Genomic DNA, 26,155 nt, shown 5'->3' with positions numbered 1-26,155 from the left:
TACCTCATCAAATAATGCCGGCTTTGCCTCTTGTGCAGCAGCCAGCACTCCACGGGCTGGTCTGAGCAGCCTTGGGCATCTGCTCTGTTTCATACACAAAGCACAGCAGGGAATATTTCTTATCCAGAGACCTGAATTTCAGGGCCTTATCAAGGACTCCTGTGTCACAACCCGAGAGCCGGGTTCAGAAGAGGGACTGTAGAAGTCTCTTGCAACACCAGATGAACCTGCTGCTTCCTCTGCAAACATGCACTGAAATATTTGGAGATGCGCTGGTACCAGGGAGGAGAAGGGACACGGTGACGGCAGAATTCCCTTCTTGTGCCTCCGCACACGGATGCCTACCGGGGACTCTGGCAGCTGCCAGGAGTCAGGAAAGCAAACCCTCCTCTTCCTCGCTATAAGACAGGACTCACGGGGCTGCAGTCACGTGAAATGAGGGGGAAAGAGAAGAGCAGAGGAGTCTCTGGGACTTCCTACTTTTACTGAAGGGGAGAGGAGCAAGGGGTAAACTCTAACCTTGTACTGCTTCAACCAAACCAGCCCAATGTGCAAATCCCCAGGGAGATTTGTTGTTGGGCTTGTTTGTTTTATTTTACTATATCACTCTGTGCATCCATCAGACCATCCAAGCCTGCACATTAGGAAATAATTAGCTCTGTCTCCCTCCGACTTCTACCACTACTTCATTGAGGTGAACATTATAGACCTGTACTCAACTAGTCAAAACCTTTGTAACGATGCCAGAAATTAATTCAAAACAAACAAGAGCGCCGCGCTGGGCTGTGATGGCCAAGGAGCCCCTTGTTCAGTAAAGCAGCACAGCCGCCGTGACTCCTTTGCAGCACGGAGCGGTGTCTGAGGGGATGGGGCCACCAGAAAACCGAGACCGTGTGTGAGAGCAGCAACCGCGGGCACACGGCTGAGCAAGGTCAGGCAGGGCCCTCGCCTCTCCGGTGGGATCCACGTCCCACAGGTGACCTGTGTTGATATCCACCTCGGCTGCTCCCGAAAGTGCCGCTGCAAATGGCAATAACAGTACATCTCTCTTCCCAGGGCACCTATTCTGTAGATCAAAACGTTGGGCTAAAGTCACGGTCCACACTAAAATAAGATGAGCATGGCATTAAGGGAGGCCACGAGTCAGAGCCGCACCTGAACGGACACACACTTCGGGATAGCTGGATGCACAAGGGAGATGTGTTTGGACACAGCAAAGTAAACACCGAGGTGGGAGGCACAGGGATCAATACCGCAGGGTGGACGTGGAGGCCTCGGAGCGGGCGCTCGCACAGGAGACCCCTTCCCAGCGGGCCCAGTTCTCCTCCCGTTGTCATAAACAAGCTTGGTACAACCAGTAACAGAGCCGAGAGCAGCCCCTGGGGCCTTGGGGCCCGAAATACTGAAACAAACACTTGCCTGCAGCCTCTGAGCCAAGTCCTGCTTTCTGATTCACCCACGTAATTCCCTCCGGGCCATATTTGCACTGCATGAGTTTTGCTACAGTTCAAAAGCAGCTGATTCAAGCTGCTGATATAAGCAGCTGTAAGCCCACTGACTTTAATGGGAGCCACCAGGATATTTTCAGAGACAAAATTCAGGCCAGGGATACTAGGTTCCCATTTTTTTCAGTGTGAAACATCCCTTTTCATAATCAAAAATAGCAAGAAGATATACATAATAGCAAGTAGATAAACATAAATAATTAAAATGTTTTCCATTCTTGGCAATCCTCCCCCCCCCCCAAATATTTACCTAATGATGCAAAGATGCTGTCTTTTAAAATCATTTGCCCTTTGTACTTCTTCCCCTTGCAAGTCTGCCTGTCTGGAGGAAAGCTGTTTGACAGATAGAGGGGGAAACAGCACAGACATTGAACGTTACCTTTCCTTAGGAAAGACACTTCACGCCGGTTCAAAGGACTTGATTTTGAATCAGTGCAGCAGATCAAGTCAAGCCGAGCCTTTAAATACCTTACAGAGAACCTCCTGTTTCAGACTTGCAATAATTTTCTAATCCGGACACACTTTGGATCGTTACCTCCTGCCCACGGAACAATGGGATTCACCATCACCCCCTGCCCGACAGCCGTAACGCACAAGCACGCACACACACGCGTCCGAGCGCGCTGCCCTATTTCACATCCCCCCTACAAATAAAGTGCCCTCACGAATTTGCCTTTAGATGGCCCAACCGAACCAACCGGCAGGATGATTTGGGAGGAATTATGTAATGCATTTTCAGCTGAGCTGGCTGTACCGCCTTGCGATACCATCTCATTGTGCTGGCGGCCGACTCGCACGCACGCAGCACCGTATCCCCTTGCCATCTTTGCTACCAGGTGCGCGCTCCCGCCTGCCTTCTCCCTTCCAAACCTTTGAAAATACCCTTGAACTCCGGCGCAGGGGAGAGGGTCGAGGACCTGGGAGGGGTGGGGGGGAAAAGCCTGGATAGCGGAGCTGGTGTCAGAGAGCTCCGGACCGGTATTTCCCCGCACGCTGCGGGGAAGGGAACTGGGAATCAGCGAGAGGAGCCCGGGAGGGGGGAGGAACAGGGGTTTTTTTTTGGGGGGGGGGGAAGCACTCACCCAGCAGCAGCCAGCCGGAGCCCGCCGAGCCCAGGAGCGGGGCGAGCATCCCTGCGGCGCGGCCCGCCGGGTGCAGCCGCGCACTGCGGCGCGTTCACTGCGCACCCGGGCGCGCTCCCTGCGCGCTCCCTGCGCACCCAGGCGCGCTCCCTGCGCACCCGAGCGGCCCGGCCCGCCGGGTCCCGCACGCTCCCGCAGCATAGGGCGGTATTTTTAGCCAGCCTCCTCCTCTCGCCATCCTTCGTAAAAGGGGCGGTGGATGCCGGCTGGGGCGCGGGAGCATCCCTCTCCCTCGGGAGGGTCGGGAGCAGCAGCGGCTGGGGAGGGCAGGGGGGGGAAGGGGAGAAACTTTACTCCGCCGTGGTTGTTATTTTTCACCTTTGGCCGATGAAATTGCCGCTGGACCTTGACCTGCACGGGAGCGGTCCTAAAAACCCCGAGCAGCAGATGCTGAAACACCTAACGGCTTCATCAGCAGGTCGGCATTGCTTCTAGGTGTTTTAACGTCTTAAAATACAGTTAATGGCTATTTAAAAAAAAAAAAAAAGAGAGAGAAACTGCATGTGTGATACTAACTACACAGAGGGGGAATAGCAGATTTGCGTTCTTAGCAATTCCATCTTCCCCTGGAGAAGCCGGCTGTAGAAAAATCAATCTCCAAGCTCCACAGTACAAGAAGGGCTTTGCAGAAAAAGGCTTTAAAAGGGCTGCATCAGTGGCGAGACCACATCTTGCATCCCTCTGGCAATCACAGTGCCAGTGGGGTAAACAGGACTGGAGTGGCAAGAGGCAGAAAACACAGTGTCTTTTTTTTCCAGCCTTTTGAGTGACTGACATGGCAGATCTGCAAAGCAGGCAGAACCTCTTGCTCAGAGCTGTGATATGCAGCTGATTAACTCTTCATGAGCATGCACCAAGATACACCAAAAAGTTCCCTGCCTGTACCAGGAATTAGCACTAGTTCAGGTACAGTTACAGCCGTCCAGGGCACACAGTTCCTTTGAAGATAAAGGCTTTTGGGTTTTTTAAAGGTGAGAATGAAGTTGATGTAAATAAAGAATTTCCACTTCATGGCAATCAATTTTTCACAATGTGGTTTCCTCTCTGATTCACTATGAACAGGACTTCAAAAAATTTCCTCTATACAGAGGACCAGCAGCTGACTAAAACTGATGTCACTTGTGTTAGTGTCACCACTGCCCACTTCTGAAAGCTGTTAGAAAATTGCCACATCCGTTTTACGCCAGGGCTATTGGGCTTCCAAGATCCATGGTCTCAAGGCAGAAAAACATCATCAAGCATGCTAACAAGCGAGCTGGGAACCAAAGACAAGCGAATCTCATTCCTCAGACTACAGTTCCCTTGGTAAATGCCTCTACAACAATTGTGACTTCAGCTACACCTGCTGTCATAAAATCAAATCAAACAGCCATAAAGTAGGACATGTCTACTGCAATCTATTTTACTTAAGAGTAGAAGAGATTATAGATTAAATACTGTGCAATCTATTTTACTTAAGAACTTTTGTCTAGCCTATTCCTACACCCTTCTCTTTCTTGATAAGGAAGAAAAGTTTCTTTGCCACTTTTTACCTTCATTCCTGCAGCAAATTTTGTGTTGGAAGGCTCTTAGTGTGTCTCATCTGCAGGCTACCCAGATCCTAGAGTCCCTGTGTCTAAGCAAGCCCAGACTTCTTCCTGAACCACCGGTGTCATTTGCTGAGCCCTGCTTCTGGGATCCTGAAAACCTCTGTTAGCTAGAGGTGACAATACTGAAGCTCACTGATAGGACAAATTAAGTTGTCCTAGTGATATGGGATGTCTTGGTCTTTCAGGAGATGGACCTTTTTAAAAAAATACTTCCTTAGGGAAGCTGAGGGACCAATAGAAACTGGTTGAAGTGCACCAGCACCCAAACCTCCACTAAATAGGTTTAAAGCAAACAGATTTGCACATACAGTTTCACAATGAGTCCTGAAAACACTTTTCCTCCATCTGACATAGGAGGAATGAAGATCATCGACACAAAATACCACCTGGACCTCCATGCCCTTGCCTTGGGGAGCTGCAAGGTGTCTGCCCATGCTCTGCAAAGAAGAGCTTTCCTGACCTCATCTCCTGTAGCAGCTCCTCCAATCTCTATGCAGATTAAAAAAAACACAAGCGACTTCCTGTGTTTTACCACAGATTTCCTGCCTGAGAAGTTCTCATGAACCTTTTTCTAATTCTTGACTTTAAAACCTTTGGTAGCTTTCTGCTTCTCTGTACACTAGAGCCCAAGGCAAACTCAGCCCAGTTGGTCATCAAAAGGTCCAGCTGCTCTGTCTTCTGAAGTTGTTCACTCCTCAACAGCAGCCAGTTTAAGTGCTCTCACTTAGTGTCCATCATCTGGGATGGCAGTAATGGAGATTCTGTCTTCGGAGGTGTCACGGTGTCAGACACCTGTCATGATGCTGCTGAAATTTTCCACAGTAAGAAACCACCCAGAATGTTATGAGTCACAGAAGTGCCCTGAATTGCTACTATGCCACAGAGCCGTCTCTCCTGCAGAGGGCATACCTCCAGCCAGTAAGAAATTTAAGACACAGCCACAGGCCAACAGCATCTTCCTAATAGCCGGAGCAGAGGACAACATCAGAAAAGACTGGCCAAGGAATCTGAGCTTACACCCCTCTTTAAACTACGTTAAGTTTTCCAATTCACCCCAAAATTTCTTATGGCCAGAAGAACCCTCTACTCTGTGTTCCCTCACAGCCGGGGCTGGGTTGTAGACAATCTGCACTATAGCACCTCCCTGTGAATAAACAAATCCACAGTGGCTCTGACTTGCTCTCACAATTAGGTGCAATAACAGTAGTCTATCAGAGAAGAAATACCAGTTTCTTATTTCTTGCTTGAATACTTTCATATGTCTATTCAATAGTCCAATGTAATCTGATTGCCCCAAGTAACTCTAATATATATTAAAAAAAATTAGAAAGTGTTCCATTCTGTTAAATCTTTTTAAAAGATATGTAATACATTTCAAGCTGCAACTTGTCTGATTTTTATTTCAGGTTTTTCAGAAGCTCCTCATTCCCAACCAGCTGGTAAATAGTTACTATGGCAGCACTTTAAGCAGAGTGACTCAGCACTTCCCCACATTTCAGTAGCAGTTCTGTCTGCCCTTCTGGTTTCTTATGAAGATAACCTTGCCCTCTCTTTATCATTTCATTGCAGAACTCCGATATTAAGAAGATCATTCTTCCCTTGTGTAATTCAGCATTTACTGAGGGAATCAATGCAAGAATCTGCTAAGTAAAGATCATACCTATTCAGGATGCTCTTTCAGCTTTCCTTTTGTGTTGATCACAAAGGTATTTAAACGGTATCCATCATCTCTCAGTGTCTTTTTGGAGCTTTATATTACCCATTGCCAAGTGAGCTAGTCTAACATCAAACCTCAACACACCCAGCTTCAAAATGTCCCAGTCCAGTTGACTGTGAGCAGAAACCCCCCTTCCCTTTGTTATTGTTCAAAGTTCCTTGATTTCTGTTCCTGGGCAGGAACTATTTTATTTTATTTTAATTTACATTGCTTTGAAGGTTATATTTACACCTTGAGTTTTCTTCTTGATCCTTTCTTTGGTCATTAGAGGTGAACTGGTCAACCAGTTCTCATTATTACTAGCAGCACTGCTGTTTGGGCACAAAGAGAAGCCACATACCTTTTTAACTATACCTTAAGGTGAATTGTGGAGAACAGGAATCCACCAGAGTCATCCACTCTGCCATGTCTAAAAGCATGAGAAGATTTTGGTGAGTCATCAGTTTAGAAATAATTGATTTTGATAACAGTGAAACCTGGAAAGCCTGAGGCTTTCATCTCATGGTTGGATTGCCCCAGGGCTAGAAAGGTGTGAACTTTCTCATCATGGCTTTTCCTGCAGTTGAGGTATTTGTTTTGCGTACTTCCGGCATGTCATAATACAGGTGAGTCTAAATTGGCTGCCTGGGGTTCTCATCCAAGTTCACTTCTCAACTTTCACTTTCTAAAGTTGTAGCTGACAGGCTTACAAGAACCCATATGTCAAATACCTGCGGAAAGGGTTAAGGTACTTTTCCAGTACACTCAATGAAAGTTAAGATAGGGGTTTTTTTAGACCTGCAATGCAAAAATGCGTCTGAGGAATCTTTTGGGTTTTTTTCCCCGTAAAGCTCCTCAGGTGCCTTCCGCCTTTCTCTCGTCTAGTCCTGACCACTCACCGCCCTGATGTCCCACACGAAGCCCTTTCCTCTGTGTCAGCCCCTTTTCTCGGCCCGTTTCCCCGATGGAAGGACGAGGCCGGTGGCGGCCGGAGCCGGGACCCCAGCGATCGTCCGCGGGGGCGGGCGGCGCCTCCAGCACCACGGACAGCGGCGGCCCCGGCCGGCTGCCGCCCACGCCTTCCCTCATCACTCCTACAGTAATTAATTACTGAACCCACCCTCTGGCCCGTTAAATCCCTGGCATTTGTGACGGGCTCCCTCCTGTGTGCCGTATTACTTATCGATATTAGACACGGCAACAGTGATGAAGACATTACCCTAGAAGTCGCGCTTGTTCCTTCCCTATCCGTTTCTGCGCCAGCCTCTTCAGCCTTTTTCTTTTTCTCCTACCTATGGAAGAGAAGATAATGAGGTCCAGATAATTAGGTCCATGCTGTACTTGCCAATGGTCATCTCGCACAGATGGATGCGGGCTTCTGACTGATGGCTGGAGGGCAGCGTCTGTGTTCAGGATGAGCAGAGGATGTATTTACCGGAGGGACAGCACACAGATCGGTGCCATTTGGCAGCCCAAATCAGGATGCAGTGAAAGGACTGACATTACAATAAGTATATTTTGCATCTCATAGCCAGGAGAACAGTACAAATTGCTGCTGAAAGCTATACAAACATGCTCTATGGCAGCAACTCTCCCTACCTGCCTGACCTCGAAGATTTAGAGAAAGGTATTTTGGCTAAATGAAGGGACAAGGTCAACCCCTTGAAGTCAAAGGTAAACCTTGCCTCAAGTCAATAGAAACAGTTCCTTCCTCTGACCACTACACAGGTGCCTAAAGCATTCTCAGCTTTTGTATTATTCATATTAGCTTGCAGAGCATTTTGATTTGCTAGCAGCTCTCATCTAAACTAAATTTCTGCCAGTGTGTACCGTACCTTACTGGCAAGTGTAGAGTTGCAGTCAGGGCGCAGGGAGGGCTGTCTGCTCCCTAAGATATGGGGAGCTCAGAGGCAAGCACAATAACATATCCGACCTCACCAGCCAGGGTGCAGTCCTGTGGTATCAAGTACAGCAAGCAGGACAGGCCTCAGGGTGGCAACGGGGGGGTCAGGCAAGAACCCAGACCATCAGGTAACTGTGTGGTGATGAGGTAGGTCCCAGGTCAGGAAGTTAATCCACAGGTTGGGGTCCAAATCAGCAGGGACCATGGCCAAGCACAGGCATGGCTGTGACTGTCTGGAGACCAGCATTCCTGCAATACAGGGGAGGAGTAAAAGTCCCTGGGACTGAGCTTAAATGGGCTCCTGGGCCCATGGGAGGGGTGTGGGCAGGAGCCCAGCTGAGGCTGGTCAGGACCATCAAAGCTTGTTAGTGCCCTCAGGACTCTGACAGTTAAAAACTTTCTGCAGCAAGAGCTGTCTCTTAATGTTTGACTTCAGCTACTTGGCATAACGAAGGCTCTACGTGATACTGTAACAGCACTGATTAACTGTCTTTTATCTGTTAAACTCTCACAGTAAAGACATTTCATTCGATAAAAGCATATATATATATATACACACAAATTATAATTCTTGGACTCTGAAGCAATTTACCAAGTACAAATTTTTAATACATCTCATTAATTTGATCAAATTTAACCTATGCATGACTGTTAGTTGAAATGAATGACCTTAGGACCAAAAATGTTCCTGGCTCTAAGGAAAAGTCTAGGCACAAAACCTCTACTTAACTAATCACAGGAAAAATCAGTTGATTGCCTATGCAAACTAGGAAAAATAGAATATTTCATTTTTGAGGATAAAAAATACCAGCAGGCATTAGATTAGGAATGGTATGATGACCTAGTTTATTCATTTGGTTTCTGTTAACATCCATTCATCGTCATGAACTCTCTGAGCTACTTCTGGCCGGGTTATGCAAGGAGAGCACGGGTGCCACTGCTGCTCTGCTGCTGCCCCAGTCAGAGGCTCCAGCTGCAAAAACAAAGCAAAAACTTACAAGAGCTTTTTGAGAAAAACCAAATCCCAGTCCTGCTCTTCCTACATTACAGTAAGAAACGAGAAAACAAGTAGTTCTTTTATAGTTGTTACGCAACAAATTAAGATATTGGAATTGGACAGAACTCGTTTAATCTTGTAACCCTTCATGCCAGCTATGCTGAAATCACATAAGGCAAACAAGAGATATTCAGCTTAACCTCTTCTGGCTTAGAGGACATACTTACAGCTTGAATCCAAAAGGATCCTGTCAACAAACAGGAGCAATCTCTGGTCACACTTATGCTGTGGTCAGTAAGGCTTCATTTTATCGAAGGAAATTATGTTACACCTCCATCAGACTGGGAGTAAAGCCTCAACCCCTTTATATAAACACAAATATACATTGTAATGACCTTTGCATTTTCATTAGAAAAAAGTTCTTCTCTTTGGATTTGGATAATGGAGAAATACAGATATTGTGATTTGGCTTGTGGCTACTGAGCCACACCTCTAAAGTAAATGACAAAGCCAATACCTGAGCACATATGAAAGTGCCATCTTTTCATGGTATTTTGATGGGAATTCCTCAACTTTAAGTGGAGTTTTAAAGGATAACTTATATATATTAAATAATTTTGACACAGATGTTGGATGGAGAATTCACCAGAGTATGATGATTTTATACTAACTGTAAAACTACCTGTGCTTCACTTTCCCTTCTTCCCCAGCCCATGGATGAACATCAGGAGGCAGAGGCAGGGGAAGGGGAAGCGGATGCAGACCTGTTAAGGGCAGTATTGCGGCATTGTGTGGGCAGTGAGGTTGTACAGTGGCTCTGAAGTGACAGACTGTTCACACCGGTAATTCAGTGAGGTGTCAATCCTATTATTTAAAAAGCCACCAGGCTCCTTTCGAGCTGTAAATGCTGCACAGAGAAACAAAGCCCTCTGCTTCCCCAACCTAGGCGAGGAGAGAGATGCCCTCATGGCCGAATTTTGCCATTGATCAACGATGTGACCTTGCCAACAGCAGCAGACTGCCAGAGCAGGGCAATGAGCTTTCTGCTTTGTTTTCTCCTGTAGCAATCCCTTTTGCCCCTCTGGTTTTGAGGAAGCTGCCATCTGCTGTCGGTAGCTCATGCAGACAGACACACGGCGCTGGGGACAGGGCCAACGCCAGTAAAAGCAACCGAAGTCAAAGAGCTGCAGAAATTGCCTGTTGAGACCAGAGGGTGAAATGTCTTTTATATAACTTCTTATTAGTATCTCTCTCACACATTAATTCACGATTTTATATTCTCAGCTTGTAGTGAAATGGAGCGTCTTTTAAACAAGTGTTTGTGTTGCAGACAACAAGCTATTTAAGCCGGTCTATCGGGGCTTTTGGTGTCATTTGCCTTCCTGCCATGATCAATAGCCGGCTGCCTATTTGTGTTGGTTTAATTAAAAGATAGAATGGATAGGTCATGTAATTTTTATAATAGCAAGGCTAAGAATTTAGAAAACTGTTCAAAATGAAAGAGAAAAGAGGTATGAATATCAGAGCTGACCCTGACAGTGGCAGGCACTTTAGAAGTATTGTAAGGAGCATCAGCGCGGAGCCCGTTTGTGCCACATGGAAAGAACAGATCGCTGTTTACCCAGGTAACAGCAAAAGTGGCTGTGAAATAGTAAATCTTCAATTCATACTTTGAATCAAAAAATATATCTCGCAAGGGAGTAAAATATACTGTATGGTCTAATAAAATGGATGTAATAGAAAAGAATCTTAGTCTGAATGCATGGATGCAGAACTGAATGCGCAAAAAGGGGACATAAATAAAATCAAAGTGCTAAGGGGTTTGGATCACTTCAGTCAAATGGAAAATGCCATTACATGAGACAATTAATTTAGAGGAATTACTCTCAAGAGCATGTGACATCAGCAGGGTTTAAAGCCAGAATTAACAGTACAAAAGACCTGCATTGCTTAATGTCCTCTGCAAAAGGAGGTGGATGTAATGTGAGAAAGCATGGAGTGCCAAGTACTCTCTGAAGCTGAGTATGAGGCATCCTGGTAGGATCTCACAACGATGAGTGACTGGGCAAGAAAATAGCACAGAAATTTCAGTGTTGGTAAGCACAGACATGCACATGGGAAACATAACATCACTAAAAATAGCAAAGGGCTCTACATGAGTCTTACTCAGCCAAGGATCACTGTGGACGGTCCCCAACAGCGTCAGCTCAGTTGTGGGAAAGGCTGTGGGAAAGGCTAATAAAATATTCTAAATTGTTTGGAAGTGATTGGAGTATAAAAAAAGAAAAAAGGCATTGTGTGTGGTGGCCGTATCCTAAATACTGTTTCTGGGTCTGCTTGCTCCATCTGTGACAGGGCACCGCAGAGTACAAGGGGGTGCAGGAGTGACTGGGGGGGACAGAGGAGTTTTCTAAGCAGGAGACACTGGGAAGAGGAGCAGTGGAAAGGGAGACCCTGGGCTTTGCAACCAAGAGAGGCAAGAAGAAGGTGAATTGTAAGTGATAATTCATTACTTCTCAAAATATCAAACCCAGAAAGGCATTCAATGAAATTGGTAGAAAGCAGCTTGGAAAAAAAAAAGAAAAAAGAAAAAAAAGAGAAGTACCTTCTTACTTAAAACTTAGCTAAACCACAAGGTTAATTGCTGTGCAGTATAATGGAAAGAAAATCTATATCCAAGTTCAAAGAAAGGTTACACAAATTCACAGATCATAACACTTTTTGTAGCATTACATTCAACAACGGGGATATAACATTTGTCTCAGAGATTTCCTACATTGCCAAGGGCCAGGTGACAGGAAGACACGGTAGGGAAGGACCTTTCTATGCAGTCTGTGTCTCAAACCATTTCCTGAAATATCCACTTGCTGCTCATAGGACACTGGGCAATGACAGACTAGCACATCGAGTCTTAAGTTCTTTGGTAACGTTAGTATATCTAATGTAAAAGCTCAAAAAGCTGAAAGCCAGCACGTACTCATTAATGATATGTAGACATTTACATTGAAGTATATGCAAGAAGCTAATACATTCACTATATACAACAGAAAATGAATTGACTTCTTTAATGACATTAGGAATATAGCTGTTGAGCTAAATGTTTTATACCCAGCAGAAGAGATGGTAACTCAGCTCAGGTCACTGCTGTGATGGCAACAGAAACAAGGGATGGTGCTGCCAAACAGCGAGGTTACAACCAGCCAGAAAATCACACCAGGCTGGAAGCCAGTAAGATGTGAGCCACTAGCCACCATTAAATAATTTAGAAATGAAGCAGCTCTTCTGCGGAGGGCTCCAAAATCCATGCTCATATTTTCAAAACCTGTCTTTCCACCTGCAAATCCATAATCAGAAACACAGTGATGTTCTCGGTGAAAGTGAAGTTGGAGGCACTCGGGCATTGTTTGTGTCAATTTTAGTACAAAGGGTGATGTTTCAGAAACTGTCTCAGGTTATACAGCGCAAACTGGAGACTCTATGGAGGTGGGGGTAATAGTTTCTGCAAACACTGGGCTCAGAGAGCTGAAGCATCAGCAGACTTTGACATCTAAGGAGACACTGGAAATGACTGTGGAGTTGTGAGAAACCTCAAAATAATGCTCATATACCCTCCCATTTCTTGGTCTCCAGCAGTTACCTACATTATTCCATGGGACAGTGCTTATTCACACATATTTTGGTGACAATTTTCTTAAAGGAGCAACTAGCAATACAGCTTCAGGCTGACTTGAGCGGAGTTTGAAATAATGGCTGTGAGACCAAAAGGAGGAAGTTGGTTAGCGAAATGAAAAATGGATAAAATTAGCAGGGAAAAGTGTGAATTATTTTGGTATACTTTCTATGAGAGAAAAGCAGAAACGCAAACAGGTAAATTCTGGGTTTAGGTCTTTCTCCCCGTGGTACTGAGAGTTTCAGGCAGTATTTCTGTTTTCATGTGCCTATACGAATACACGTCAAAATCGTGATGTAGCTATTGACACAGATTTGTCAGACTTTCCTAGTTGAGAAGCAGAAACATGCCCCAGCCGAGCAGCTGCTTTGGTGGCTGAACACGAGGGAAGCGTTGCAGTGCTGGGGACCGATGATACAGGCGTGAAAATCAGAAGGTCTAAGAAATCCATAGAAGGCTTTGACTTTCCATTTACATCAGTATTTTGAAAAAAACTCTTGAAGGTTAAAGCAGCTGCCTTTAAGCACACAAGAGAGCTCAAGATCTTCTCCTAAGCCAGGCCAAGCCGTTCCCTGGAGAGCAATGTTTCCCTCTCCCTTAGAGGAGGAGAGCGGGAGCAGCTGGAGCTGCCAGCCGGCAGCACTGGAGCAAAAAGGATGTTGTGCTGCCTGTGACACTTCTGGCTAACGGTGGTAAAGGCACTGTCTGCTTTAAAAGAACATGCTTACTCCTAGAACCTACTTCTCTTTTCCCAAGGGTGAGAAGTACTGAAATGCAGTTTATTAGATGATCAAATGAGATCTAGAAACCTATTTCTCAGTACCCAAGTGAGGAAAACCAGACTGAAATACTTACAGCCATCTGAAATCTCCCCCATCTTTTTCTCCGCTGAATAACCGGACTCTGATATATATTTGATTTCTCAGCCCCGCGTTGTTGCCGTCAGTCTGCTTGCAGCCATGGGGATGCTGCTGTGCACCCTGGCCTGTTCGGCACACACCGACGCACAGGGGCTGCGTACCCCCGTCTCCATAGCTCTGTGGGGAAAGCGATCTAGGAGGCATAGAGAAAAAATTGTTTGCAAAGAGTGAGAGATAAATGGTGTCTTTTTTTTTGTTTAAAAACAGCATAGCAATTCTAAACATTGGTGTTCCTCTCAGCTGATTTGGAAATGTTGGAAACTTCCAAAGGATGTGATTAAACTTCCAAGCAGGTCTCTTGCAGCTGCTGGGGAACCACAGAGTGCTTTGAGACACTTTGCTCCACAGACTTCATCCAGGGCTCTTTAACCTCTGACTCTTGGCATTTTTGTCATTAAGACATCGCTGATCATGGAAAACCTTCTGCCTGACAAAGTCCTGCCTGCAGCAGTGTAGCAGCTGGAGCATGGCTGGTCACCGTCTTGCTCCAGATGGGAAGATGAAATGTGTCCCCAGGAGTAAGGTTAGGCTTTGCCATCTCGCAGGATCTTCTGTTTTCGGTTTCACCCATGGTTTTGGCCAACTACAAAAGCAAACAGTGGTGGAACTGTAGTGATTTCTCCAGTATTACTCATGCTGCTTTTCAGTTAGTCACCTGAAACAGAAAAATGTAATTTCTTTTTCCTGTCAGTGAGGAAAAGGAAGATGTTAAAGCAAAAGGGACATTCATCATATACTGACCAGTGCACAAAGCTGGAGTTGATAGCTAAATGCCCATAAATTGAATAAACCCAGGGAAAAAACAGGTTGGAAGATCTTTGTCCTTCTCTGAAGACTGTCTATAAGTGAGAAGACTACCTATAAGAGAGTTATTTTGATTTTTCTAGGGATTCCCATGAAAAAGGTGGATAAAGATTAAGTATAGTTTGTGGTACAAAAAATGGCCAAAAGCAGGGATGGATGGGGAGCCAGCACGAAGGCAGCGCTGCCAGGGCTCATTGGGTGCTGGGTGACCTGGGCTGCACCACCAGCTCCCACACAGCCGCAGGTATTTTTTCCATTGTGCTGAATCCCACTGGTTTTACCAAGTAGGACGTGACGCTCTCTCATACTGCACTTTCGAAAGATGCACCATTTCCCTTTTACCAGGGAGCCTCACACACTGCCCGTCATTTTCTTTTAGCCAAAAGACTTGTCAATGTTTAATCACCAGGTCAAAATTTTCCACACTGACTGGGAGCTTATCTTGAAGATATCAGTTCAGTAGTTTCTAAAAATAGGACTAAGTAAAAAGAGTTGCTTAGTGAGACTGAAAACATAAAAATGACCTTCTGTTTGAAATCTCTATGGCCTTATATGCAGGTCACCGAGTTTCTAACCACGCTGGTGTCACTATGACTCTACAAGGTACCGTGCCTGGGATTTTGGTTTTTGTTTTACTTGATAAAAAACCCTCAAAATTAGGTAGGAAAAAACTGCCTGAAAGGATTATTAAGGTTGAAAAGCAACCCCTTAGAAGTTAGAAAAGACAACAGCTGCAGTCCAGGAAAGGTCCACCCTGAGCAAAGTAGGGCCTGAACAAATGTTTCAGGGGAAAAAAATATACAAAATATAACTAAAGAAAGTTTGAAAGCACAATGTAAGGAGACCAATTTATGGCCACATAAGCAAATTTCATTTTAGGATTTTCTTGCTTAGGAATCATAGAATCATTTGGGTTGGAAAAGACCCTTAAGATAAGCTTCTGAGTGTTCAACTTTGGTCTTATTAGCAATAAGGTATAAAAAGTGGTAAAAGGATTCATTACACAGACAACAGAAGAAGACGAGGTCAGATTTGTGCAATCTGTTATCAGGTCACTTGTATCCCAGACTACTACAAACCTGGAAAAAATGCCCAGGTAAAACCCTTGGCTACAAGGACCCCATCAGCACCTGTGGCTTTACGCTGACAATTCCTTTCTTGGAGCTTGAAGGTTCATTTCATGAAAGATATTCATATATAAATCCACAAGAACTTCTAAAACGTAAATTTCCATTCTCTCTGCAGTTACTGTGCATAGGCGGCATCCTTCCTCCAAAACAGAAACCACCAGCTGCCATTTGATGTCTACTCAGCACCATCAGCTCACCACCACTGGGAATGAGGAGTTTCCAGTCCCTTCCCACCGCCGCCTGTGTCCCAGCACATCTAACGCTGCCTGCCAAATCACAATGGATTTGGAAGAAAAAAGACTGATTTTTACACTCATCGTTGACAGTGATCTGACAATCATCAGACTGTCATCAATAATTTGAATTGTGTTTTGCACTTGTTCTGTAAAATAGCCCAAACTACTTGCTGTACTTAAATCATTCTTGTCTGCCACATCTAGTTCATGGACCTTCCCTGATTTGTGTTTGTGGTCTGATCGTGATCATGGGCTTATTTCCCCCCCTAGTGCTATCGACAATATCTCGCATTCACATAATGCCGATGCAGCCATCTCAAGCTCATGTCATGAAAGTATTTATAAACATAAACCCTCACTGTACTTCCCTTTCTGTATACAGCCACAACCAAATGCACCACATTTACCATGAGTTTGAAAATTAAAAAAAAAAAAAAAATCAAGAAAAGCAGACATAATAAATGAGTTCTTCTGGTCACTACACAGACTATCACAAAATACTTTGAGGTACTTCTTGGCCACGTGGGAGCAAAATCATGTAAGAAAAAAGCGTGCCTGTCCTGGCCTCAACTCAGGATCCCAAGGGGATGCAGGGTTACCTGGATGGGAGGACAGACCTCAGGCTCTGCCAGGCATTGGGAGACTGACCCATGCAACACACCTGATGTTATGGCTTGTTTTTTTTACTGTCTGAATAAAGTTGCCTAAATGCAGTTGGTGATCGGATGGCAAACACAGGTGAAGCAGCCAGGCTGTAGCCCAGCAGAAGACTCATCTTTGCATTTTTGCATCAGGCTGACAAAAACCCATGATGTTACCCCTGCTAAAACCTGGAAACCTTCACATGACTCAGAGCAACTTTTTCATAGGTCCGTTTCACAGAGACAGGAATTTGGGTGCACACCAGAGTCAGCAGTTAAAGCACTTATCAAAGAATTGCATTTGTGATGTCTTGATTAGACCTTGCAAAGGATTTACTAAGTGTACAGAAAAGCACTTGCTATCTGTACTTGTGGTTTTTATGACAAAAAATCTGTAAAGCTTCCGTAGCAGACTGGAAATAAAATCTGTGTAAGATAAATTAACTTTCTGACACAAATATTTCTGTTACTCTTTTATTCCCTCAGGAGTTTGGTTAATTAAACTTAATTAACAGGATTATTTAATCAAGATCACCCAATAGTAAGTCTTGATAGTTCCAGGAAAAAATATTACATGTTTGTAAACATACACACATTTCAAAATAAGTCATTGAAAGAAGAGTAAATATACCGAGATTACTAAGCATGGAAGAAATTTACCCTTTTGCAGAAGCTCACGCCAGAGAGTGGGCATCCCAAAAGTCAATTAAATCTTCAGCTCAGTTTAATGGGAAGCTGAGTGTGAGAGCAACTCAATGTCTCGCAGTACAACAGCAGACCACTGATTCACCTGTGCTTTGCCATCTAGTTTCCAGTGACCTCATCACTATGGAAGAAATCAAACACTTTCCTACATGATTGCATGTCTGTGGAGTGGGCTCACTTGCAACTTGGGTTACATACTGAAACACCTGGATTTTTTCAGTATGTACTATACTAACAGCACAAGGTTAGTACAATATGCTATGTTCAGAGAAATTAATTTCATCTCTTTAACATGAGATTCTGTCTGGAGTCAGAATAGAGGGTAGCCTTCCTCCCCCCTTGCCTTCCAGCACTGTTCTGCATGACCAAAAGAGCCTCTCTGACTTTGCACATCTCCACACAGCTCTGAATGAGCGTACAGAAAAACCATATGGGCTGACGTAATTGCCACCGATGACTATGCATAAATCTTCCTCTACACCACTCTCCAATATAGGTCAATACTGGTAGTTTGCTGTTTCCTAGAAAGGGCTTTTGCAGGTTTCTTAGAACGGACTTGTATGTTATTTTGTAAGGAATCTGTAGTTTCATACATTGCAAAAGTTGGCACAGTGGTTGGATGCTCACAGTTTTACAAAATGCTATTGTAGTTTGACATTTAAGGCTTTGGGGAGATTTTCCTTAACTACAGATACTAAGCATCGAATGGGCCAAACTCTGAGTTGTAATTGTAGAGGATAACCTATATGCTGACCATGTAACCCTCTGTAACTGGGTTATCTTTCCGAGGCTCTTCCTTTGCCACCAACACACAGCTGTTATTACTCATCTCTTGCAGAAATTTTGAGCAAAGATAAACCAGGACGTATGTAGGACGTATGCAGGACGTATGCAGGAGACCTGGTCACCAAAACCCACCAGTTGTCTTCATAAAAAAAAGCATGAAACTATTTTTGAATAAGATAGCCATGGCTGAGTCTGCAGGACATGATGCAATGAATTTTCAAGCTCCTAAGGCTCTCTGCAGCGTGACCATGGATGACTGCCAACAATCTGGGAAAACCCAGAGGCCTGTGGGAATTTCTGGGAGTGGAGAAAGGTAAACACAGCCTGGGGCCAGAAGAAAGCCGAGGAGCTTATAGAGCAACCAGCTCAGCTTGAGCTGCGGGAGGCTCTGGGAACCAATTCCCTATCGGCCTCTTCTACTACAGAATAAGGTGATTAACGAGTTTTGAAATAGTAGCATGGATTTGGGGTGACACAATCTGTTCTTCACAGTTAAACTGTTCTTTGACAGACCGGCTGCCCTCGCGGGCGAGGGGGGAGGTCTGCCTGGGCTCCTGGCACTGCCTGGCATCACAGGCTGGAGATTGAGAGGTTGAAATGTCTGAAGACGTTTTCTTTAGAGGATGAAACGGCTCGTCATTGAGGATGGTTTCCTATCAGATGGGGGGAATGCACTGTGGGTATCCTGGCCCATGTCTAATAAAAAAACCCAAACAACTATTTGAATCATAAAACAGGGACGATCCTTATCAGATTTGAGTGTGATGTGCTCTTGAGAAGACAAGGCATAAAGTGAGACACTTGCAGAGGCAAATGGCCAAAACAGACACAAAACAGCCAAGCAACACCGAACGATAACAAACATCAGCAATGTTTGCCTGGTGTAGATTCCTTTTCTTTTCTTTTCTTTTCTTTTCTTTTCTTTTCTTTTCTTTTCTTTTCTTTTCTTTTCTTTTCTTTTCTTTTCTTTTCTTTTCTTTTCTTTTCTTTTCTTTTCTTTTCTTTTCTTTTCTTTTCTTTTCTTTTCTTTTCTCTCTTTTCTTTTCTTTTTCCTTTCCTTTCCTTTCCTTTCCTTTCCTTTCCTTTCCTTTCCTTTCCTTTCCTTTCCTTTCCTTTCCTTTCCTTTCCTTTCCTTTCCTTTCCTTTCCTTTCCTTTCCTTTCCTTTCCTTTCCTTTCCTTTCCTTTCCTTTCCTTTCCTTTCCTTTCCTTTCCTTTCCTTTCTTCACATTTTATAAATGTGCGAACTCCCTTTGGTACATTCCAGCAGGCTGCGGAATGTAAGACATGACAGATACTCCGTTCTGCACATCCCTGGAAGCATAAGGAAGTGTCTCAGCTCCTGCAAAGCAAAAGCCCTTCCCCGATGAAGCACTTCCACAGAGCGAGGATGCTGACACCAGACGGTGACACTGTTTTTCCATAACCTCCTCAGCGCAGCTATTTGCTTACTCTAACAATCTAGACTGAATCCAATAATCATAAAAGTCATAGTCGTGGCATTTATCTCAGATTATCACCCCAGAGTTTAATACCGGGTTACGTTTTTTCTGGCGAGTGTCTTGATTGCAGGACAGCATGAGTAACTGCTTTATGCTGGCCTGTTGTAAATCACTTGCTGTATCTGAATTGTTCTTACTAATAGGTTTTACACCTGTTGGTTTTCCTTCTGGACCACTCATCTGTCTCTGCACAGTCTCTCCCTCCTGCCTGAGCTTTCAGCCAGTCTTCAGCCCTCGCCTGCACACTGGGTTCCCTGCCTTGGCATGAAAGTATGTCTAGAATGCTAAAAAATTCATCCTGAAATATGCATGACCCTGACAGCTGCACTAAAAATGTTGGGAATTACCAGAGAAGTGTCATAGATTTTTGCAGGAATGTGGAAGGAATTATTAAGCATGGCTAAAATATTAGTGAAATGATGAGGAAACTATAGCTCATTGCTGGAAACTACCCCTTAGATGAAACATATAGATATGGAGGAGCACTGATGTGGCTGGAAGAAAGCTTACTGATGATGTGATTTGATAATATGTTAACTTAGGAGATATGCTTTCTCCTTTCCCCTCTAACTTTATATTTTTTAAAGACTGTGCAAACTCACAGTGTCGTCTATAAAGTGCTTGTCACAGTGCAATCTCTTTCATATTACAACAGGAGAAAAGCAGATTGTTATAGGAGGGTCGACATTTCAGGAGATGAATGTGTTCAGTGAATTTAACAAAATACATCCTAGAGATGGAAAAATGCAAAACTATGTGTGACTTGAACGTATCTGATAGCACAGGACCTAAACCAAGAGAGAGCATCCAGTTCCCTGACATGTAGGTTAATAAAGCACCTGCACGGAGGCTAAGGGGCCGTTGTCCTCCCCGAAGATCCCCTTGACTATGGTCCAGCCAGGATAACACCACAGCCTGCTCAAAAGATTTTAACACCTCTTTCAGTTTCCAGAGGGCAATAACAAACAGAGAGCAAAGCAGATCATGTCAAACATAATATTTGGAAAAAATAGTTTGCTCTTTGAATTTCTACTTTGCTTAGTAGAAAAACATTTATTGAAATTTTTGCCCAAGACTACAGCATGTTTTCACAAGCAAACTAGGGGAAAAAACTGAAATCACGTATTAAGTATGCCACTGCTCAAAAGAGCAGGTAAGCAACAAGTCACCATCAGCTTGCAAGGTTGTACCTAGCCCCGGCTATAAGGATCTGGTCTGGGTCTAACATTAGTCAGGATTTTCATTAGCAATACTGGATTAAAGAGCAAAGTATACCCTAACAAAATTTCTGGATGACAGAGTGCGTATTCCTACTACTTGCTCTGAAAGTGGGCTAGGAAAACACTGAGTAGAGGATTCCTTTGCCTTCCCAAGAGATGGCTATAACCTCATCCAGCACCTGCAAGTGTATTCTCAATAGCTCAGGAGGTAATAAATATCCTAGTAACACTCTGATATGGAAACTGTATTTTCAGACTTTAATTAAAACATAGAAAACTACGGCTTGGTTCCCATCTTCACGTGTAGCCCAAGACCAAATCAGTGCAAGATGCCACTGCCGTCCTGTTCAGGGCAAAGCTGATCTAACGTTTCTTTGCCAGGTCCCCAGCATCCATGGCTGATCTTCCTCTCATGCCAACCTAGGGGACAGCTGTTCTTATGAAATATGGTTTTTTTTATATTCACAGCCCAGCAGGCTTCCGAATCATTCTTTACCAAACTTCTCTAGTTGATATTCCTAATTAGCTTGCCCTGCGCATTGGCAGCTCTACCCATATTAAAGGAAATTTGATTGCAAACTTTCTTGGGTGCTATTCAAGTTTTGTTTTTCTCCTCAGACAGCTGGGAAACCTCCCCTGAGGCTACGGTGCCTTTCTCAAGAGCCCCAACACCCTGGCACCTCTGGTCTGACTCAGAGTCAAGTTGCAATATATTTCCTGAATTTAACCACAGAATTCCCTGTAGAAACTGTAGAGAATAGTTACAGTAGTTTTAATATAAACCTTAAAAAGATGTAAGTATTACAGTGTTGAGCACTATAACCCTAGTCTTCTGGGGGAGTCTGTACATTTTCTTTAAATGACCTCCAAATTTTTGGAAGTGCTGAAGAATTAATATAAACCAAGATTTAGGTCTCCAGCATCTACATCTGTGTGTACATTTGTGTATATATGTCTACGGATAGTCTATGAATTCATACTCTAATATCTTCAGACATGGATACAGATATCTGTCTACACTTTATCCACACTAAAGAGGTGTATAGCTCATCTTGGAAGTACATAGTGCAACGGGGTTCAGGTATAGAGTCTATAAAATTGCTCTTGATCTAGAAAGTACATAGACTCCTGCTCATTTGAATAGCCAGCAGATTCCATTCTTCAGGTAAATCTTCCCCGCCTCCCCTTTAGCAAGAGCATGTTTGTGGTGAGATATTAATCATTTCCTCCAGCACTGTGTATATAAAAGGAACCCAAGGCAGAGCCACACACAGTTCACCCAGCTGAAGCGCAGAGCTGACTTCGCAATGCTGGTCCAGGTCGTGGCTTTGCTGAGTCTCGGGGTGCTCTGCAGCTCAGCACCGCTCCAGGCAACCGGACCCACCAGAGCCAGGAGACACTCACCGCAGGAGGAGCGCTCCAGGGTTTTGGTAGGACTGATCATTCGAGAAGTTCTCCAAGACATGCAGAAACTAAATTTAAGTGCAGTAAGTTCCTGTATTTTGAATGGCTTTCACCTGGCTGCTTTTCTATCCCAAGTTTCATTTCGAAGTTGCTAACTTCATTTTTTCTTGAGCAGGTTCCCACCGCTGTAACTGTGAATGCTATGGTAAGAAACTGCATACTTTTCTTCTATTTAAAATGATTGCCTCAAATCCCTGAATTTCTTCTTCACTTCAGAACTTTGATGGCACTAAGATAGCTCTAGAAACTCAGGGAAACGCAAAGTTATCGCAAGAACCTACAGAAAGCTGCTGCCAATGCTAATATCCTTCAAAGGGCTCTCTCAGGAGGTAGAGGTCTTACATGTGCACTGGCATCTTCTCGATAGCCTCAAAAATTCACTCTGAACCCTTAGTTTTAGAACTGTCAAATCTTTTAGAACTTAAATCTTTTTAAGGTTTATATTAAAACTACCATTACTATTTGGTCTCTATCCCATACAGAGCCATTAATTTCACTGAGCTGTATTTTCCTGAAAGCCAGTGAAAAACCCAGCTTTTTATGGAGGAGATGAGCAGTACAAGTGAGAAGTAGGAGCCATCTCCTGTTCAAAGTGAATGGGAGACAAAAAGCATCAGCCCCTCTTACTTTTGTGGAGAAAGGTTGAAAATTCACAGCAGTAGCAATAATTACTTGTATTTCATTAAGGCAATTCTGATCTAGTTGCAACAGAGGCACAAGGGCAAGAAACAAAGCCCTAACGAAGGGTTGACCTTCCTTTCCTTCAAGGAACAAATACCTCCGGTGTCGGGCACCTCTAAATTTTACCTGGCCAGTTTCTAGTGGCACCTGCAACTTCCACTAAAGGCAGTGGGAAGTTTTTTTTGTCCCTGGCATGTTTTTAAATGAAAACTATAGATTGTACCATGGTTTCCTAAATTTGGTGTCCAGTAAATTGCTGAATACAAAATCAGGAGTCATGTCTCAAAATGCAGCTCTTAATTCCTGTAGGTTATTATTTTTCATGGGTCTCTAAATTCCTGGGATATGATGTGTTATTTATGTGGTACCAACATATCACACAACTGTTGAAATAACTATTCGCTGTCCTTGCAGGTGGAAAGGTGCATGCAAAGCCACCTGAAAACCTTTGCTAGTACCTTGGCAGCTCTCGACACGCCAAGCAAAATAATCGCCAGAAAACTGACCATAGTTAACACCTACAAAAACATCCTCCCTGAAGTAAGTTTGACTTTGTGGTATTCGATAGCACAATATTCAGCAAAGGCTGTTCAATAACGGGACCCAGCAGCTGGGTCAGGCACTGATTTGGCTGCAATGGGCACTAGAAATCTCTTCTGAAAATTACTATCATTAAGAAAGGTGTAAATATATCCGCTTTCTTCCTTGAAGCACGCTCCCTTAAGGAGCCATGTGCTGCCACCTTTTCCCGCGGTAATCTCAATTGCAAGAAAGATAGTCGTATGAAAACCAACCAGGTCTGAGAGGAAGCTGTGGCAGCGATGGGTGTCAGGATATCTTCCACGTGCCGCTGGGCCCATCAGCTCTCCTCCGCACATCGTCACGCTGCCTCCGAGATTCCAGAGACCAGCAAACCCACCCTTCCAAAACACACCGTGGGATATTATAGCCCACGTTGTTAGTATTCTTTAGAAAACTGATGTTTCAAATAACAAAGGCTTAAATACGATATTAAAGTCACATGGCTGAACTATGTTCTCATTCTTTTTTAAAGGATCTTGATAAGGAATGTGAGACTGTACAAGTAACGAGTGATGTGTTCCTGGAGACATTGGACAGATTTTTGAGACTGCTCTCTGAGAAAATTCAAAATGCCTAAATAGAGCAACTACACCAAACCCAAGAGGAAATGAAAAACCTGAACTGTACTCCAACCAAAATGTGATTTGATTATTAACTTATTCTCAGGAATACAGCCATAGAATATTTATAGAGAGAGATATGTTGTGTGTATATATATATTTATATATATGGTTTTTAAATATATGTTTTTAAAGTATATATATGTATAAAAAGTGATGTTATGACAGCAGCCAAGTTCTCTATAATGAATGAAGGATGCTGCTCTGTTAAAAGACAAGTATTTAAAATAATATTTATATATTTTGTATAGTTTTAATATTTGAACTTTGTCATACAGGTTCACAGAGAAAGAGTAATTCTATTTATTTATTTATTTATTCTATTTATTTAACTTGTTTATGGATACTTGGAGATATTTATTGTGATGATGGTGTATTTAAGCATTTACTTTAGGAAACTGCTGGCTAATGGGGTGTGAGGAGGAGCTCTGTGGGTCCAGTCTGGGGTTTGCACTCACACTATTTCTCTAGCACACTAGTCCAAGCCACAGCCCCAGAGCTCTGCATCGCCCAAGTGCTCTCAAAGCCAGGACAAAGCCACCCCGTGGGACAGGACTGGGGGCCATCGGTGCCCCCCAGCACCTCGACCTCCCTCTCGGCCCCCAGACCGTCCCGTCCCTGGGGCTGGAGAAGATTCACTTCAGTTATGAGCTCCCATCTCTGCTCGCTCCCCGGGCATCCGGATCCAGCAGATAACTTCAACCACTACATGTTTTATTATTGACTAAGCAGAGCCATGTCACCCAAATCCAGCCAAATTCTGGATAATACAAAAGCAAACAGGGCTCTGATAGCCTTGTTTGCTTTTTCTGAAATTTCATTCAGCTGATATGAGGTGTTTCCCACAGCTCATAGGAACTGAGTTTTACTGAGCTGAATCAGGCAATACCTGTTTTTCAAATTGTTTACATATCCATAGTTGTGGGAGGTACTCAGAAAGTGCATACCCATGTAAAACTATCAGTTTAGATTCCAAAAGTTAATATTTAATAAAATAATGTTCAAGAGGAATGTTACTGCTTGGGCTGGTTTGTAAGGACGCATGCCATGTGATGCCTATACTGACATATCCACTACTAAATATTTGTAACTTTCCATGAACACAAGTGGACCTTTAAAAAAATAAACAATTTTTCTTCCAGACCAAGTGACCTTTATTTGTGAAGGGTGAGCAGCATCAGAGCTGTTCAGGGGAGCTGAGCGCCATTTCCGAGCGGGATGGACACGCGGATGCTGCCGGGGATGCGGGAGATGCGCCCTGCTCAGGGCGAGCACCCCACGTCTGCCCTCACCCATCCCGGCACCTTCCCCAGGACCCGGAGCCCTCGCGCTCCAGCCTGGCCCCGAGCTCAGCTTTACTGAGTTGTGCTGTGCTTAAACTTTGGAGACGAGCTGCCCTCTCGCCTGCTGGGGTGACTCATTCCTGGTGCACCGTGCCCCTGCCACATTTGCAGCATGGCGAAAGCAGAAGAGCTTTCACTCGCCGCAGCTGAGAAGCGTCCCCTCGCTTTCCCCGGCGAAAACTTGAGAAGCATCTGTGTTCTTCAAGAGGATGGGGACGGAGGGGACAGCCCAGCTGGGGCAGGAATGAGCCCCCAAAAAGCCAGAGACACGCAGCCACTCGTGGCAAGTATCGATGGAGCCCAACACAGAATGCCTTGCAGAAACCTCCAAAAATGTGGGTTTTCCCCATTGACAGCACGGTGGCCCCCCCGGCCAGGGCTCGCTGCAGCGGTGGGGTGGCTCCTAGGCACATTCCATCCTTCCCACACTGCAGATTTTTCTATTTTTCAGAGTCACATGCTTCCAATGGTCAAACCAAAAGCAGTCGCGCTTCGCATTCAAACAGCATAGAATCATAGAATATCCCGAGTTGGAAGGGACCCATAAGGATCATCATCTGCATCTCCTCCGTGCAAATGGTGCATGTGGCAGAGCCCAACCAGGTCGGACAGACGGACTTCATCCCCCGCCGTGGGGACGCAGCCACCAGCCCTGGAAGGGGCGAGTGCGCCGACCGTCCCTGGGTACCACAAACCGCCCAGGCTCTGCGGGCAAGGTCATCAGTGCACCGGTTTATATGGAATTCTCATAGGAATCAGGGAACCTGTAAATCAAACCAAACCATGAATCTGTTTACTAAAATCAGAGAAATGGAGAGCGACTGTCCAGATGGACTCCCTGAGGTTAAACAGAGTCAAGAAAATCTCTGGTCCTGAGCACAGTCTCATTCAGTTCAAGCAATAGTTCAAGTAATAGTAAGAACCACCCTGAAGAGACTCTTACTGCCATTGAATTTCAAAGTTTTTATTAGCAATGAGGTGTTTAATTTTTCACATACGTTATTTTAAATTACATTTAAAT

The sequence above is a fragment of the Buteo buteo genome, chromosome 24 (assembly GCF_964188355.1).
Source record: "Buteo buteo chromosome 24, bButBut1.hap1.1, whole genome shotgun sequence".
NCBI classification, from domain to species: Eukaryota; Metazoa; Chordata; class Aves; order Accipitriformes; family Accipitridae; genus Buteo; species Buteo buteo.
Note: the sequence above shows the minus strand (reverse complement) of the source record.